Source organism: Triticum urartu, chromosome 4, assembly GCF_003073215.2.
Source record: "Triticum urartu cultivar G1812 chromosome 4, Tu2.1, whole genome shotgun sequence".
Lineage (NCBI taxonomy): Eukaryota > Viridiplantae > Streptophyta > Magnoliopsida > Poales > Poaceae > Triticum > Triticum urartu.
Genome location: NC_053025.1, coordinates 24744656 through 24757250, shown reverse-complemented (window position 1 = coordinate 24757250; position 12595 = coordinate 24744656).

Here is a 12595-nt window from a genome sequence, read left to right as displayed (position 1 = left end):
TTCAGTCACTCACGCAACCCACTATAAGCGAATCATGAACGTATTGCAACACCCTACAGCGGGGATCCCTCACGCTTGCGCGACACGGAGAGCACCATAGGACAACACCAATAATAAAGCATGCAACTCAAATCAATCTTGATCATTAAATAGCCCATAGGACAAAACAGATCTACTCAAACATCATAGGATAGCCATACATCATTGGGAAATAATATATAGCGTTGAGCACCATGTTTAAGTAAAGATTACAGTGGGTAAGAAAGAGGTTACACCGCTGCATACAGGGGCAAGAGTTCGTGATGATGCAGTGAAGTTGTTGGTGAAGATGGCGGTGATGAATGATGGCCCCCGGTGGCACTCCGGTGCCACCGGAAGCGAGGGGGAGAGAGCCCCCCTCCTTCTTCTTCTTCTTCTTCTTCTTCTTCTTCCTTGACCTCCTCCCTAGATGGGAGAAGGGTTTCCCCTATGGTCCATGGCCTCCATGGCGTGGGAGGGGCGAGAGCCCCTCCGAGATTGGATCTGTCTCTCTGTCTCTCTCTGTTTCTGTATTCTCAGATTCTACCCTTTCACCGTTTCTTATATTCCCGGAGATCCGTAACTCCGATTGGGCTGAAATTTTAACACGATATCTATCCGGATATTAGCTTTCTTGCAGCGAAAGAAGGGCACCAACCGCATTACGGGGTGGCCACAAGGGCCAGGGGCGCGCCCCCCTGCCTCGTGGGCCCCTCGAGCATCGTCTCGCATTGATTTCACTTCCTGAAAATCACATATATTCCAAAAAAATCTCTGTCCGTTTTTATCCCGTTTGGACTCCGTTTGATATGGATTTTCTGTGAAACAAAAAACATGGAACAAACAGGAACTGGCACTAGGCACTGGATCAATATGTTAGTCTCAAAAATAGTATAAAAAGTTGCCAAAAGTATATGAAAGTTGTAGAATATTGGCATGGAACAATCAAAAATTATAGATACGACGGAGATGTATCAGCATCCCCAAGCTTAATTCCTGCTCGTCCTCGAGTAGGTAAATGATAAAAAAGATAATTTTTGATGTGGAATGCTACCTAGCATAATCTTGATCACATATCTAATCATGGCATGAATATTAAGATACGAGTTATTCAAAGCAATAGTCTATCATTTGACATAAAAACAATAATACTTCAAGTCTACTAATAAAGCAATCATGTCTTTTCAAAATAACATGGCCAAAGAAAGCTATCCCTACAAAATCATATAGTCTGGCTATGCTCCATCTTCACCACACAAAATATTCACATCATGCACAACCTCGATGACAAGCCAAGCAATTGTTTCATACTTTTGACGTTCTCAAAACTTTTCAACTTTCACGCAATACATGAGCGTGAGCCATGGACATAGCACTATAGGTGGAATAGAATGGTGGTTGTGGAGAAGACAAAAAGGAGGAGATAGTCTCACATCAACTAGGCATATCAACGGGCTATGGAGATGCCCATCAATAGATATCAATGTGATTGAGTAGGGATTGCCATGCAACGGATGCACTAGAGCTATAAGTATATGAAAGCTCAAACTGAAACTAAGTGGGTGTGCATCCAACTTTCTTGCTCATGAAGACCTAGGGCATTTGAGGAAGCCCATCATTGAAATATACAAGCCAAGTTCTATAATGAAAATTCCCACTAGTATACGAAAGTGATAACTCAAGAGACTCTATTGAAGAACATGGTGCTACTTTGAAGCACAAGTGTGGTAAAAGGATAGTAACATTTCCCCTTCTCTCTTTTTCTCTCATTTTTTTGGGCCTTCTCTTTTTTTGGCCTTTCTCTTTTTTAATAGTTTTTTTCTTTTTTCGTTCGGAGTCTCATCCCGACTTGTGGGGGAATCATAGTCTCCATCATCCTTTCCTCACTGGGGCAATGCTCTAATAATGATGATCATCACACTTTTATTTACTTACAACTCGATATTACAACTCGATACTAGAACAAATATATGACTCTATATGAATGCCTCCGGCGGTGTACCGGGATGTGCAATGATCTAGCATAGCAATGACATCAAAAAACGGACAAGCCATGAAAACATCATGCTAGCTATCTTACGATCATGCAAAGCAATATGACAATGAATGCTCAAGTCATGTATATGATGATGATGGAAGTTGCATGGCAATATATCTTTGAATGGCTATGGAAATGCCATGATAGGTAGGTATTTTGGCTGTTTTGAGGAAGATATATGGTGGGTTTATGGTACCGGCGAAAGTTGCGCGATACTAGAGAGGCTAGCAATGGTGGAAGGGTGAGAGTGCGTATAATCCATGGACTCAACATTAGCAATAAAGAACTCACATACTTATTGCAAAAGTCTATTAGCTATCGAAACAAAGTACTACGCGCATGCTCCTAGGGGGATAGATTGGTAGGAAAAGATCATCGCTCATCCCCGACCGCCACTCATAAGGTAGACAATAAATAAATAAATCATGCTCCGACTTCGTTACATAACGGTTCACCATACGTGCATCTTACGGGAATCACAAACCTCAACACAAGTATTTCTACAATCCACAACACTAGCATGACTCTAATATCACCATCTTTATATCGCAAAACTATTGCAAGGAATCAAACGTATCATATTTAGTGATCTACAAGTCTTATGTAGGATTTTATGACTAACCATGTGAATGACCAGTTCCTGTCATCTCTCTAAATAGATATAAGTGAAGCAAGAGAGTTTAATTCTTTCTACAAAAGATATTCCCACACTCCTACAAATATAAGTGAAGCAAAAGAGCATTCTACAAATGGCGGTTGTCTAAGTGAAGAGAAACAGGCAATCCAAACTTCAAATGATATAAGTGAAGCACATGAAGCATTCTATAAAGCATACTCAAAAGATATAAGTGAAGTGAATAGAGCATTCTATAAATCAACCAAGTACGATCTCATACCAGCATGGTGCATAAAACAAAAATGAAAACTAAATGCAAAAGACGCTCCAAGATTGCACATATCGCATGAACGAAATGAATCCGAAAACATACCGATACTAGTTGAAGAAAGAGGGGATGCCTTCCGGGGCATCCCCAAGCTTAGATGCTTGAGTCTCCTTGAATATTTACTTGGGGTGCCTCGGGCATCCCCAAGCTTGAGCTCTTGCCTCTCTTCCTTCTTCTCACATCGAGACCTTCTCGATCATCGAACACTTCATCCACACAAAACTTCAACAGAAATCTCGGTAAGATCCGTTAGTATAATAAAGAAAATCACTACTCTAAGTACTGTTGCAAACCAATTCATATTTTGTTTTTTCATTGTGTCTACTGTAATATAACTTTTTCATGGCTTAATCCACTTATATGAATCGATAGTTTCATCAAAACAAGCAAACTATGCATCAAAAACAGAATCTGTCTAAAACAGAACAGTCTGTAATAATCTGAACATTCACCATACTTATGACACTTGAAAAATTCTTCCAAAATTAGGAAAAATAAACAATTTGTATAGAAAGACAGTGCAAAAGAATCAGAACCATCTGATGTTCCAGCTAAAAATGTAAAATCGTGCACTACAGCCAAAGTTTCTGTCCTGCACCGTACAAACCAACAAGCAAAATAAACATCCTAAAGGCAAACCTTGGCACATTATTTTTATAATACAATGGAATTGTACAAGGGGATAATTATTTTTGTTGAAAAGTTTCTGTAATCAAGATTCACAAAGTTGCCGTGAGCATGAACAAAGTTTAAGGAGCTCTCCCACTTCAACAATGCTTGTCTTTCTCACTTTCACTTTCCTTTTTGAAAAAGTTTTGGGTTCCCCTCTTTATTTTTGTTGTTTTTAAACTATATGAAAGCACTCAACAGAAATAAATGACTCTCTAAAACTTTCGGGTTGTCTCCCTAGCAGCGCTTTCTTTAAAGCCATTAAGCTAGGCATATAGTGCTCAAGTAATGAATCCACCCGGATCCCAAGGTATATCAAAGCCAATTTTAATTAACAATGATTTGTAATTTAGTAGTGAGCACAAATTAACATATATCATGCAACAACGAAGTCTAACTCTCTTCCTATGCATCGGCACGTCATAAAAGAACAATTCATGCACACATAGTAAAGGCCAATGCATAGTATAAACAGTTTCTTGCACTTTTGTTGTATTGGAAACATATAGAGGTGGAGATATAGTTCCTCTCATAATAATTGCAAATAGGAGCAGCAAGCACATGCATATTATATCTATCAAAATCATCATGTGTAATAGTAAAACGCAACCCATCAATATAATCCTTAATAAGGGTAAACTTCTCCGATATAGTGTAATTGGGAGAATTCAAAAAGATAATAGGACTATCATGTGTGGGTGCAATAGCAACAATTTCATTTTTAACATAAGGAACTATAGCAAGTTCATCTCCATAAGCATAATTCATATTGGCATCTTGGCCACAAGCATCATCAAAAAGGGATATTTCAAGAGAATCAACGGGATCATAACAATCATCATAGCAATCATCCTTCGGTAAGCACGAAGGGAAATTAAATATTGTATGAGTTGAAGAGTTACTCTCATTAGAAGGTGGGCACGGGTAGCTAATCCGCTCTTCCTCCTTTTGTTCTTCGCTCTCCTCATCATCTTTTTCATCCAATGAGCTCACCGTTTCATCAATTTCTTCTTCCATAGACTCCTGCAAAATATTAGTCTCTTCTTGGACAGCAGAGTAATCCTCAATATATGGTTCAACATAGGCATTAGAAGCATAATTATCATAGCAATATTTAAGTATGGCAAAATTTTCAGATTTGTAAAGAGTAGCATCATACTTTTTAATCAAAGAAGCAATTTCGTAAGCACCCTTAAAAGCAACAAATTCTTCAATTTATTGAACATCATTGTAATTATAAACACCCTTAGCATACGAAGATACGATTCCATTATCACTAAACTCACATTGATAGGGAAGGTGTTTCTTAGGGTTTTCAGAACAACAAGTAAAATCATATATTTCACATAAATTCCAAGCATAGCATTGCAAACGATGAATTTGACCCAGTAAAATTTTCCCTTTTTCAGATATTCAATGTCGCACATAACAAGCATGATCATCTAAAGATTTGCCCTCAACTAAGCTAGTTGGGGTTTCAGCACGAGCACATAGGGATCGAAGATGATCCAAGTAATGAGCTTCAGTAGTGTGATAGATTTTGAGTGGTTCTTCAACCATTGGTTTAGTAGGTACAACTATTTTTTTTTGGTATTTTGCGTTTCCTACCCATAACTAAAGATAGAAAACAACTAAGAACAGCAAATAAAAATTACTTAGTGATAAAGCAAACAAGCAAACACGAGAATATTCACCCCACGCTATTGCTCCCCGACAACGGCACCAGAAAAAGGTCTTGATAACCCACAAGTATAGGGGATCGCAACAGTTTTTGATAAGTAAGAGTGTCAAACCCAACGAGGAGCTAAAGGCAGAACAAATATTCCCTCAAGTTCTATCGACCGCCGATACAACTCTACGCATGCTTGACGTTCGCTTTACCTAGAACAAGTATGAAACTAGAAGTACTTTGTAGGTGTTGTTGGATAGGTTTGCAAGATAATAAAGAGCAAGTAAATAAAAGTAGGGGCTGTTTAGATAAAGAAATAACTAAGTTAGTTTTAGTAGAGAGATTTTTGTTACGAGAAAGTTATTTGTCCCTAGGCAATCGATAACTAGACCGGTAATCATTATTGCAATTTTATATGAGGGAGAGGCATAAGCTAACATACTTTCTCTACTTGGATCATATGCACTTATGATTGGAACCCTAGCAAGCATCTGCAACTACTAAAGATCATCAAGGTAAAACCCAACCATCACATTAAAGCATCAAATCCTCTTTATCCCATACGCAACAACCCCCTTACTCGGGTTTGTGTTTCAGTCACTCACGCAACCCACTATAAGCGAATCATGAACGTATTGCAACACCCTACAGCGGGGATCCCTCACGCTTGCGCGACACGGAGAGCACCATAGGACAACACCAATAATAAAGCATGCAACTCAAATCAATCTTGATCATTAAATAGCCCATAGGACAAAACAGATCTACTCAAACATCATAGGATAGCCATACATCATTGGGAAATAATATATAGCGTTGAGCACCATGTTTAAGTAAAGATTACAGTGGGTAAGAAAGAGGTTACACCGCTGCATACAGGGGCAAGAGTTCGTGATGATGCAGTGAAGTTGTTGGTGAAGATGGCGGTGATGATGATGGCCCCGGCAGCGCTCCGGCGCCACCGGAAGCAAGGGGGAGAGAGCCCCCCTCCTTCTTCTTCTTCCTTGACCTCCTCCCTAGATGGGAGAAGGGTTTCCCCTCTGGTCCTTGGCTCCCATAGCGTGGGAGGGGCGAGAAAGCATGAAAGTTGTAGAATATTGGCATGGAACAATCAAAAATTATAAATACGATGGAGACGTATCATGCGCGAAGGACACGAGGGCTCCACGAGGGTGGAGGGCAGGCCCTACCCTACTGGGTGCGCCCCCTACCTCGCGGGCACCTCGTGCGCTTTTCGGACTCTGTTTTCTTACACGACACGTATTTTGGTCGGTAAAAATTCATTATATAATATCCCGGGGGTTTTGACCCCCGTATCACGCAATTATCCTCTGTTTGTGTTTCGAGCTGTTGCTGCTGCATATTAGAGCAAGATGTCTTCGCAGGAGTCAATCGGGGAGAGCCGGGTGTCTCATCCGGCACCGAGGTCAACGACAAACAACAATGTTGACCTCTTTGGGCTAGCAACGGAGGAAGAGATGGAGGCTGATTTGAAGAGGATAGATGTAACATCCGAATTTTCCTAGATTAGGATGTTAATAGATCATTCATATGCATATCATATTTTTATTGCATTATTTGCTTTTTCAGAATATTCAAATCATTATGCAACAAAAGGCAATTTATTAGGAGTGGAGATAACATGACTTCTCCCCTATTTTAAAAATGTTCATAATGTGCAGAATATTATTTCCAGTTCATCTGATATCTTCTGGTAATTTTTGTGATCTTCAAAGTATTTTAATTGTGTGTTATTTTACTGTTTGTGTGGCCTTTTGCATAAAAATGAATTTCTAAAATTTCATTAGGTGAGGAACTAGTGTTCCTATAGTTTATATTAGCAGTATAGATTTTACGGTGTGCCTAGGTATTTTTATTTAGATTTTATTTTGTGTATGTTATTTTATTTATTTTGTTTTTGCTGCTGGGGTTAGTGTAAAAAAAGGCATCGAGCCGGCGAGCCAGCGGCCCAGCCAGCCAGCCGGCCCAGCAGCGCCGCCCACACCACTGCAGCCACCGGGGCCCACCTAACCCCGCACAGCCGCAGCCCACCTAAGACGGAGCGAAGCGGTAGGCCGCTCGCCCGACCCGCATCGCATCAGCCACTGACTAGCGGGCCCCATGCCCCTGTTTCTTCCCCGAGCCGGACAGCGCTCGACCGCCGCGCGCACGCATGCCGAGGCCGCGCCTGACTCGCCTCGCGCCCTAGCCAACCCAGCACGCAGCCGACCTGCCGTGTGCGAGACCAAAGCCCTAAGGGAGACCCCGTAACCCTCGGTTTACCCTCCTGCTGCTGCACGAGCCGCCTGGGGTGTTTTGGATCTCGCCGGAGTAGCTCGTGGCCTCCGTCGTTCACCGCCTCCTTCCGCCACCGTAAGGACACCTAAGGCCACTCTATTTTTCTCCGTTCAACTTCCCCTTCAACGACGCACTTTTCTGACACCTTGATGTCGCCGGAGACGCAGCCGAATGCCGCCGCCACCGACGTCCGCCGCCGATGGAGCACCGAGGTTCACGTGGTCGCCACCGCCCGCATAGCACGCCCCACCGTCGTCCGACTTCACCACCGCCTCCGCCACTCAACGCTGCGCCCGTCCGTACCTTCGCCTTCGCCGGAGACCCACCGGAGGAGCGCCGCCGCCAACGCCCGACCGTCACCGCCGTTCCTCTGTTTTCCTGGTGAGCATGCACGCGCAGGAGTTTTCCAGCCAACCGCGTGCTGCCACGTGGTGGTAGCTACGGAAGTTGCTACAGCGCCGCTACAGCATTCACTGTTCAGGAGTTTTCTGCTATTCTTTTTGTCTTTTTCAGTTTTTCACCAAAACTTTTAATTGCTATAACTTTTAGTGTATAAGTCCAATTTAGGTAATTCTTTTTCCTGTGCACTCACAAAAATCAGCACATTATCACAGCATCAACTTTGCACATGTCTACACCTTTGAAATTTGAACTCATTCGAGTTTGAATCAAATCTTCCGTAGGCCGTAACTTTCAAACCGTTTGTCGATTTTTGGTGTTTCTTTTTGCGTTGTGACCATAGTGCAATTTAGCTGCTGTTAAGCTTCTGTTGTTGAGTTTTAAAAATGATTTTCTTTCTGTTGGTTTTGTTTTGGATCTTTTCATGTTTCGGTGATTGATTTGTTGAATTGTGTGAAACGTGTAGATTGTCCGGAGTGCGACGCGAGCTATTGTCAGGAGTGTGACTTTCTGAACCAGAACCAAGGCAAGTTACATGTTGATCATCCTTTACCTATTGTTTTCTATGCATGTAGTTATATCACACTATGAATATATGCATGTATAGGAATACTATATTATTTTTGCTATGCTGATGAGCTATCTTCCCGTCTTTGCAAATCGTGGTAGTGGTAGGTTGCTATGCTTTGTAGACGGGGGTGGTTCGTGTATTCATTGAGTTTATGTGAGGATTATATATATTTAACAAATTGAGTAGTAACTCAGGATTTAACTCACCTCTGGGCGGAAGTGGTATTGCTTGGTGTTGAGGGAAGGCATCATGGGGTCTTGCACCTTTTCTAAGGCCATGCGCTCATGAGAGTGCACCCTAAGTGGAATGCCGCCCAGGCTCAAAAAGATCAGACAGACTTAGTGACTAGTAGCTTCCATGTGCGGCCACTGGCTATATGGGCTCTGGCTTAGTTGATCAGTTGTTGGAACCCTGGCCCAGACAGTGTCGACAGATGTAGCATATGTAGGTGGGATGTGGCCGTCAGGTGGTCAAGGGAACCTCTTCTGAAAGACTTCGTCTCAATCTTCGGATTGGGTCCAGTCGGTAAAGCATACTAAACTCCGCATAGTATTAAAACTAATCATGATTAGCCGTTCCCCCTGTTATGGGTAAATTTGAGCGACTATGCCATTACAGTTGTTGGATGATCTTGACAGATGTGACACTTAATAAATTTGTTGGGCAACTTAATAAAGGGTAGGTTGGAGTTGATTTTGCCAACTCAACCTTGTGCATTTAATTGTAGTAATAAAAGAACTAAATAAAAATTTGACTATTAGGTAGTTATTAGGATAAAATCAGCTTTCTGCAAAATAAACCCTCAAGCCTTCCTTTTGTTATACTATGCATATACATGTAGGTCTGCTATATTATTACTCCTGTGTAACTTGACAATACATTCCAAGTATTGACCTATATGGCTGCAACGTCTCATGTTGCAGGATATTTAGATGAAGAGTAAGGTACCGTTAGGGTCACGAGTCTGCACTCAGCATCGCCAGTGGGCTATGATGGGACTCATCGTTATTTTCTGCTACTTTCCGCAGTTTGATTGAATAAAGCTAGCCAAGTGCTATGCAGATTGTTTTATTTTATACATTCTGGATCATACGTTGTAATAAATGATGCACTTTCTATTCTGGTATTCATCTATACTGTGTGTGCTAGCGAGTTCGATCCAAGGACTAGCACGGTAAGCACAGAGACTCAAATCCTTCGAGGTTTGGTCGTTACAATAGATGCCATGGAAGAGGATCAAGAAGTCACTTCCCACTTCCGAGGTGGATTCACAATGGGAGAACTGCAGAGCTTGGCTATTCCAAACTCGTTTATCCCTTCCAATGTTAGATTTCTTTCTTATGAAAATATGAAAAAGAGTGTCACTGGTTCTCCTGCAGCTATGCAGCACCCTTGGGTGCAGGGAGCTTTGGCTATTACAGACAAACTCCGAAAGGAAATAATGGACCTCAAGCAGCAAGTCAATAAGCTCGAGGAGGAGAATCGTATCCCGAGGGGCATCATCGCCAAGAATATCACATCACCATCCCCGAAAAGAGAGACATAATCACATGGGTATGGGCACTCCCCTTGGCAACTGCCAAGCTTGGGGGAGTGCCCCGGTATCGTATCACCATCACTTTTATCTTTACCGTTTTCCTTAGTTTGATCCTTTTGGTAATATCTTGATCTAGTAGAATAAAGTTTATGGCATGATCTAGTTTTGAGTTTTGCTTTATGATCCTTCTATGTAATCGAGTCAGTGAGCTATATATAATAAAGATTAGTGTTGAGTCAAGGGCTTGATTATTTTTCCATGATCCTAAGGGAATAAAAGAAAAGAGAAAGAAATAAAAAGAAACAAAGAGATTTCGTGGATCTTGTGGAGAGTAATGAGCTCACATAGAAAAAGTATGATGAATAAAAGTTGTTGAGAGTTGACAAACATAGTTTTGGTCATCATTGCAATTAATAGGAAGTAATAAAGAAAGAGAGGTCTTCACATATAAATATACTATCTTGGACATCTTTTATGATTGTGAGCACTCATTAAAATATGACAGGCTAAAGAGTTGACGTTGGACAAGGAAGACAACATAATGGGTTATGTTTTCTTACATCTGAGATAAATTATATTGTCATGGATCATCCAACATGGTTGAGCTTGCCTTTCCCCCTCATGCTAGCCAAATTCATCGCACCAAGTAGAGATACTACTTGTGCTTCCAAATACACTTAAACCAGTTTTGCCATGAGAGTCCACCATACCTACCTATGGATTGAGTAAAATCCTCCAAGTAAGTTGTCATCGGTGCAAGCAATAAAAATTGCTCTCTAAATATGTATGACTTATTAGTGTGGGAGAAAATAAGCTTTATACGATCATGTGATATGGAAGAAATAAAAGCGACAGACTGCATAATAAAGGTCCATATCACAAGTGGCAATATAAAGTGACGTTCTTTCGCATTAAGATTTTGTGCATCCAACCATAAAAGCGCATGACAACCTCTGCTTCCCTCTGCGAAGGGACTATCTTTTACTTTTATCTCCTACCTTGCATAAGAGTCATGGTGATCTTCACCCTTCCTTTTTACATTTTATCCTTTGGCAAGCACAATATGTTGGAAAGATCCTGGTATATATGGCTAATTGGATGTGAGTTTTCATGAACTATTATTGTTGACATTACCCTTGAGGTAAAACATTGGGAGGCAAAACTATAAGCCCCTATCTTTCTCTGTGTCCGACTAAAACTCCATACCCATACGTATTGCGTGAGTGTCAGCAATTGTGAAAGACTACATGATAGTTGAGTATGTGGACTTGCTGAAAAGCTCTTATACATTGACTCTTTCCTATGTTATGATAAATTGCAATTGCTCCAATGACTGATATTATAGTTTGTTAGTTTTCAATGAAGTTTACGATTCATACTTGAAATTGTGATTGAATTATTACTCTAGCATAAGAAATCATATGACAAGAATTATATAAGTTGCTGTTCTAAGAATGATCATGATGCCCTCATGTCCGTATTTTATTTTTATCGACACCTCTATCTCTAAACATGTGGACATATTTTTCGATTTCGGCTTTCGCTTGAGGACAAGCGAGGTCTAAGCTTGGGGGAGTTGATACGTCCATTTTGCATCATGCTTTTATATCGATATTTATTGCATTAGGGTCTATTATTACACATTATGTCACAATACTTATGCCTATTCTCTCTAATTTTACAAGGTTTACATAAAGAGGGAGAATGCCGGCAGCTGGGATTCTGGGCTGGAAAAGGAGCAAATATTAGAGGCCTATTCTGCACAACTCCAAAAGTCCTGAAACTTAAAGAAGACCTTTTCAGAATATATAAAAAAATACTCAACGGAAGAAGTTCACTAGGGGGGCCACACCCTGCCCACGAGGGTGGGGGCCGCGCCCTACCCCCTGGGCGCGCCCCCTACCTCGTGGGCCCCCTGATGGCCCTCTGATGTCCATCTTCTACTATCTGAAGTCTTTCGATGAGAAAAAAATCATAAGCCATCTTCTCAGACTAAACTCCGCCGCCACGAGGCGGAACCTTGGCGGAACCAATCTAGTGCTCTGGCGGAGCTGTTCTGCCGGGGAAACTTCCCTCCGGGAGGAGGGAATCATCGCCATCGTCATCACCAACGCTCCTCTCATCGGGAGAGGGGAATCTCCATCAACATCTTCATCAGCACCTTCTCCTCTCAAAACCCTAGTTCAACTCTTGTATCCAATTCTTGTCTTCAAGTCCGGGATTGGTGCTAGTAGGTTGCTAGTAGTGTTAATTACTCCTTGTAGTTGATGCTAGTTGGTTTATTTGGTGGAAGATCATATGTTCAGATCCTATATGCATATTAATACCCCTCTGATTATGAACATAATTATGCTTTGTGAGTAGTTACGTTTGTTCCTGAGGACATGGGAGAAGTCTTGCTATTAGTAGTCATGTGAATTTGGTATTCGTTCGATATTTTGATGAGTTGTAT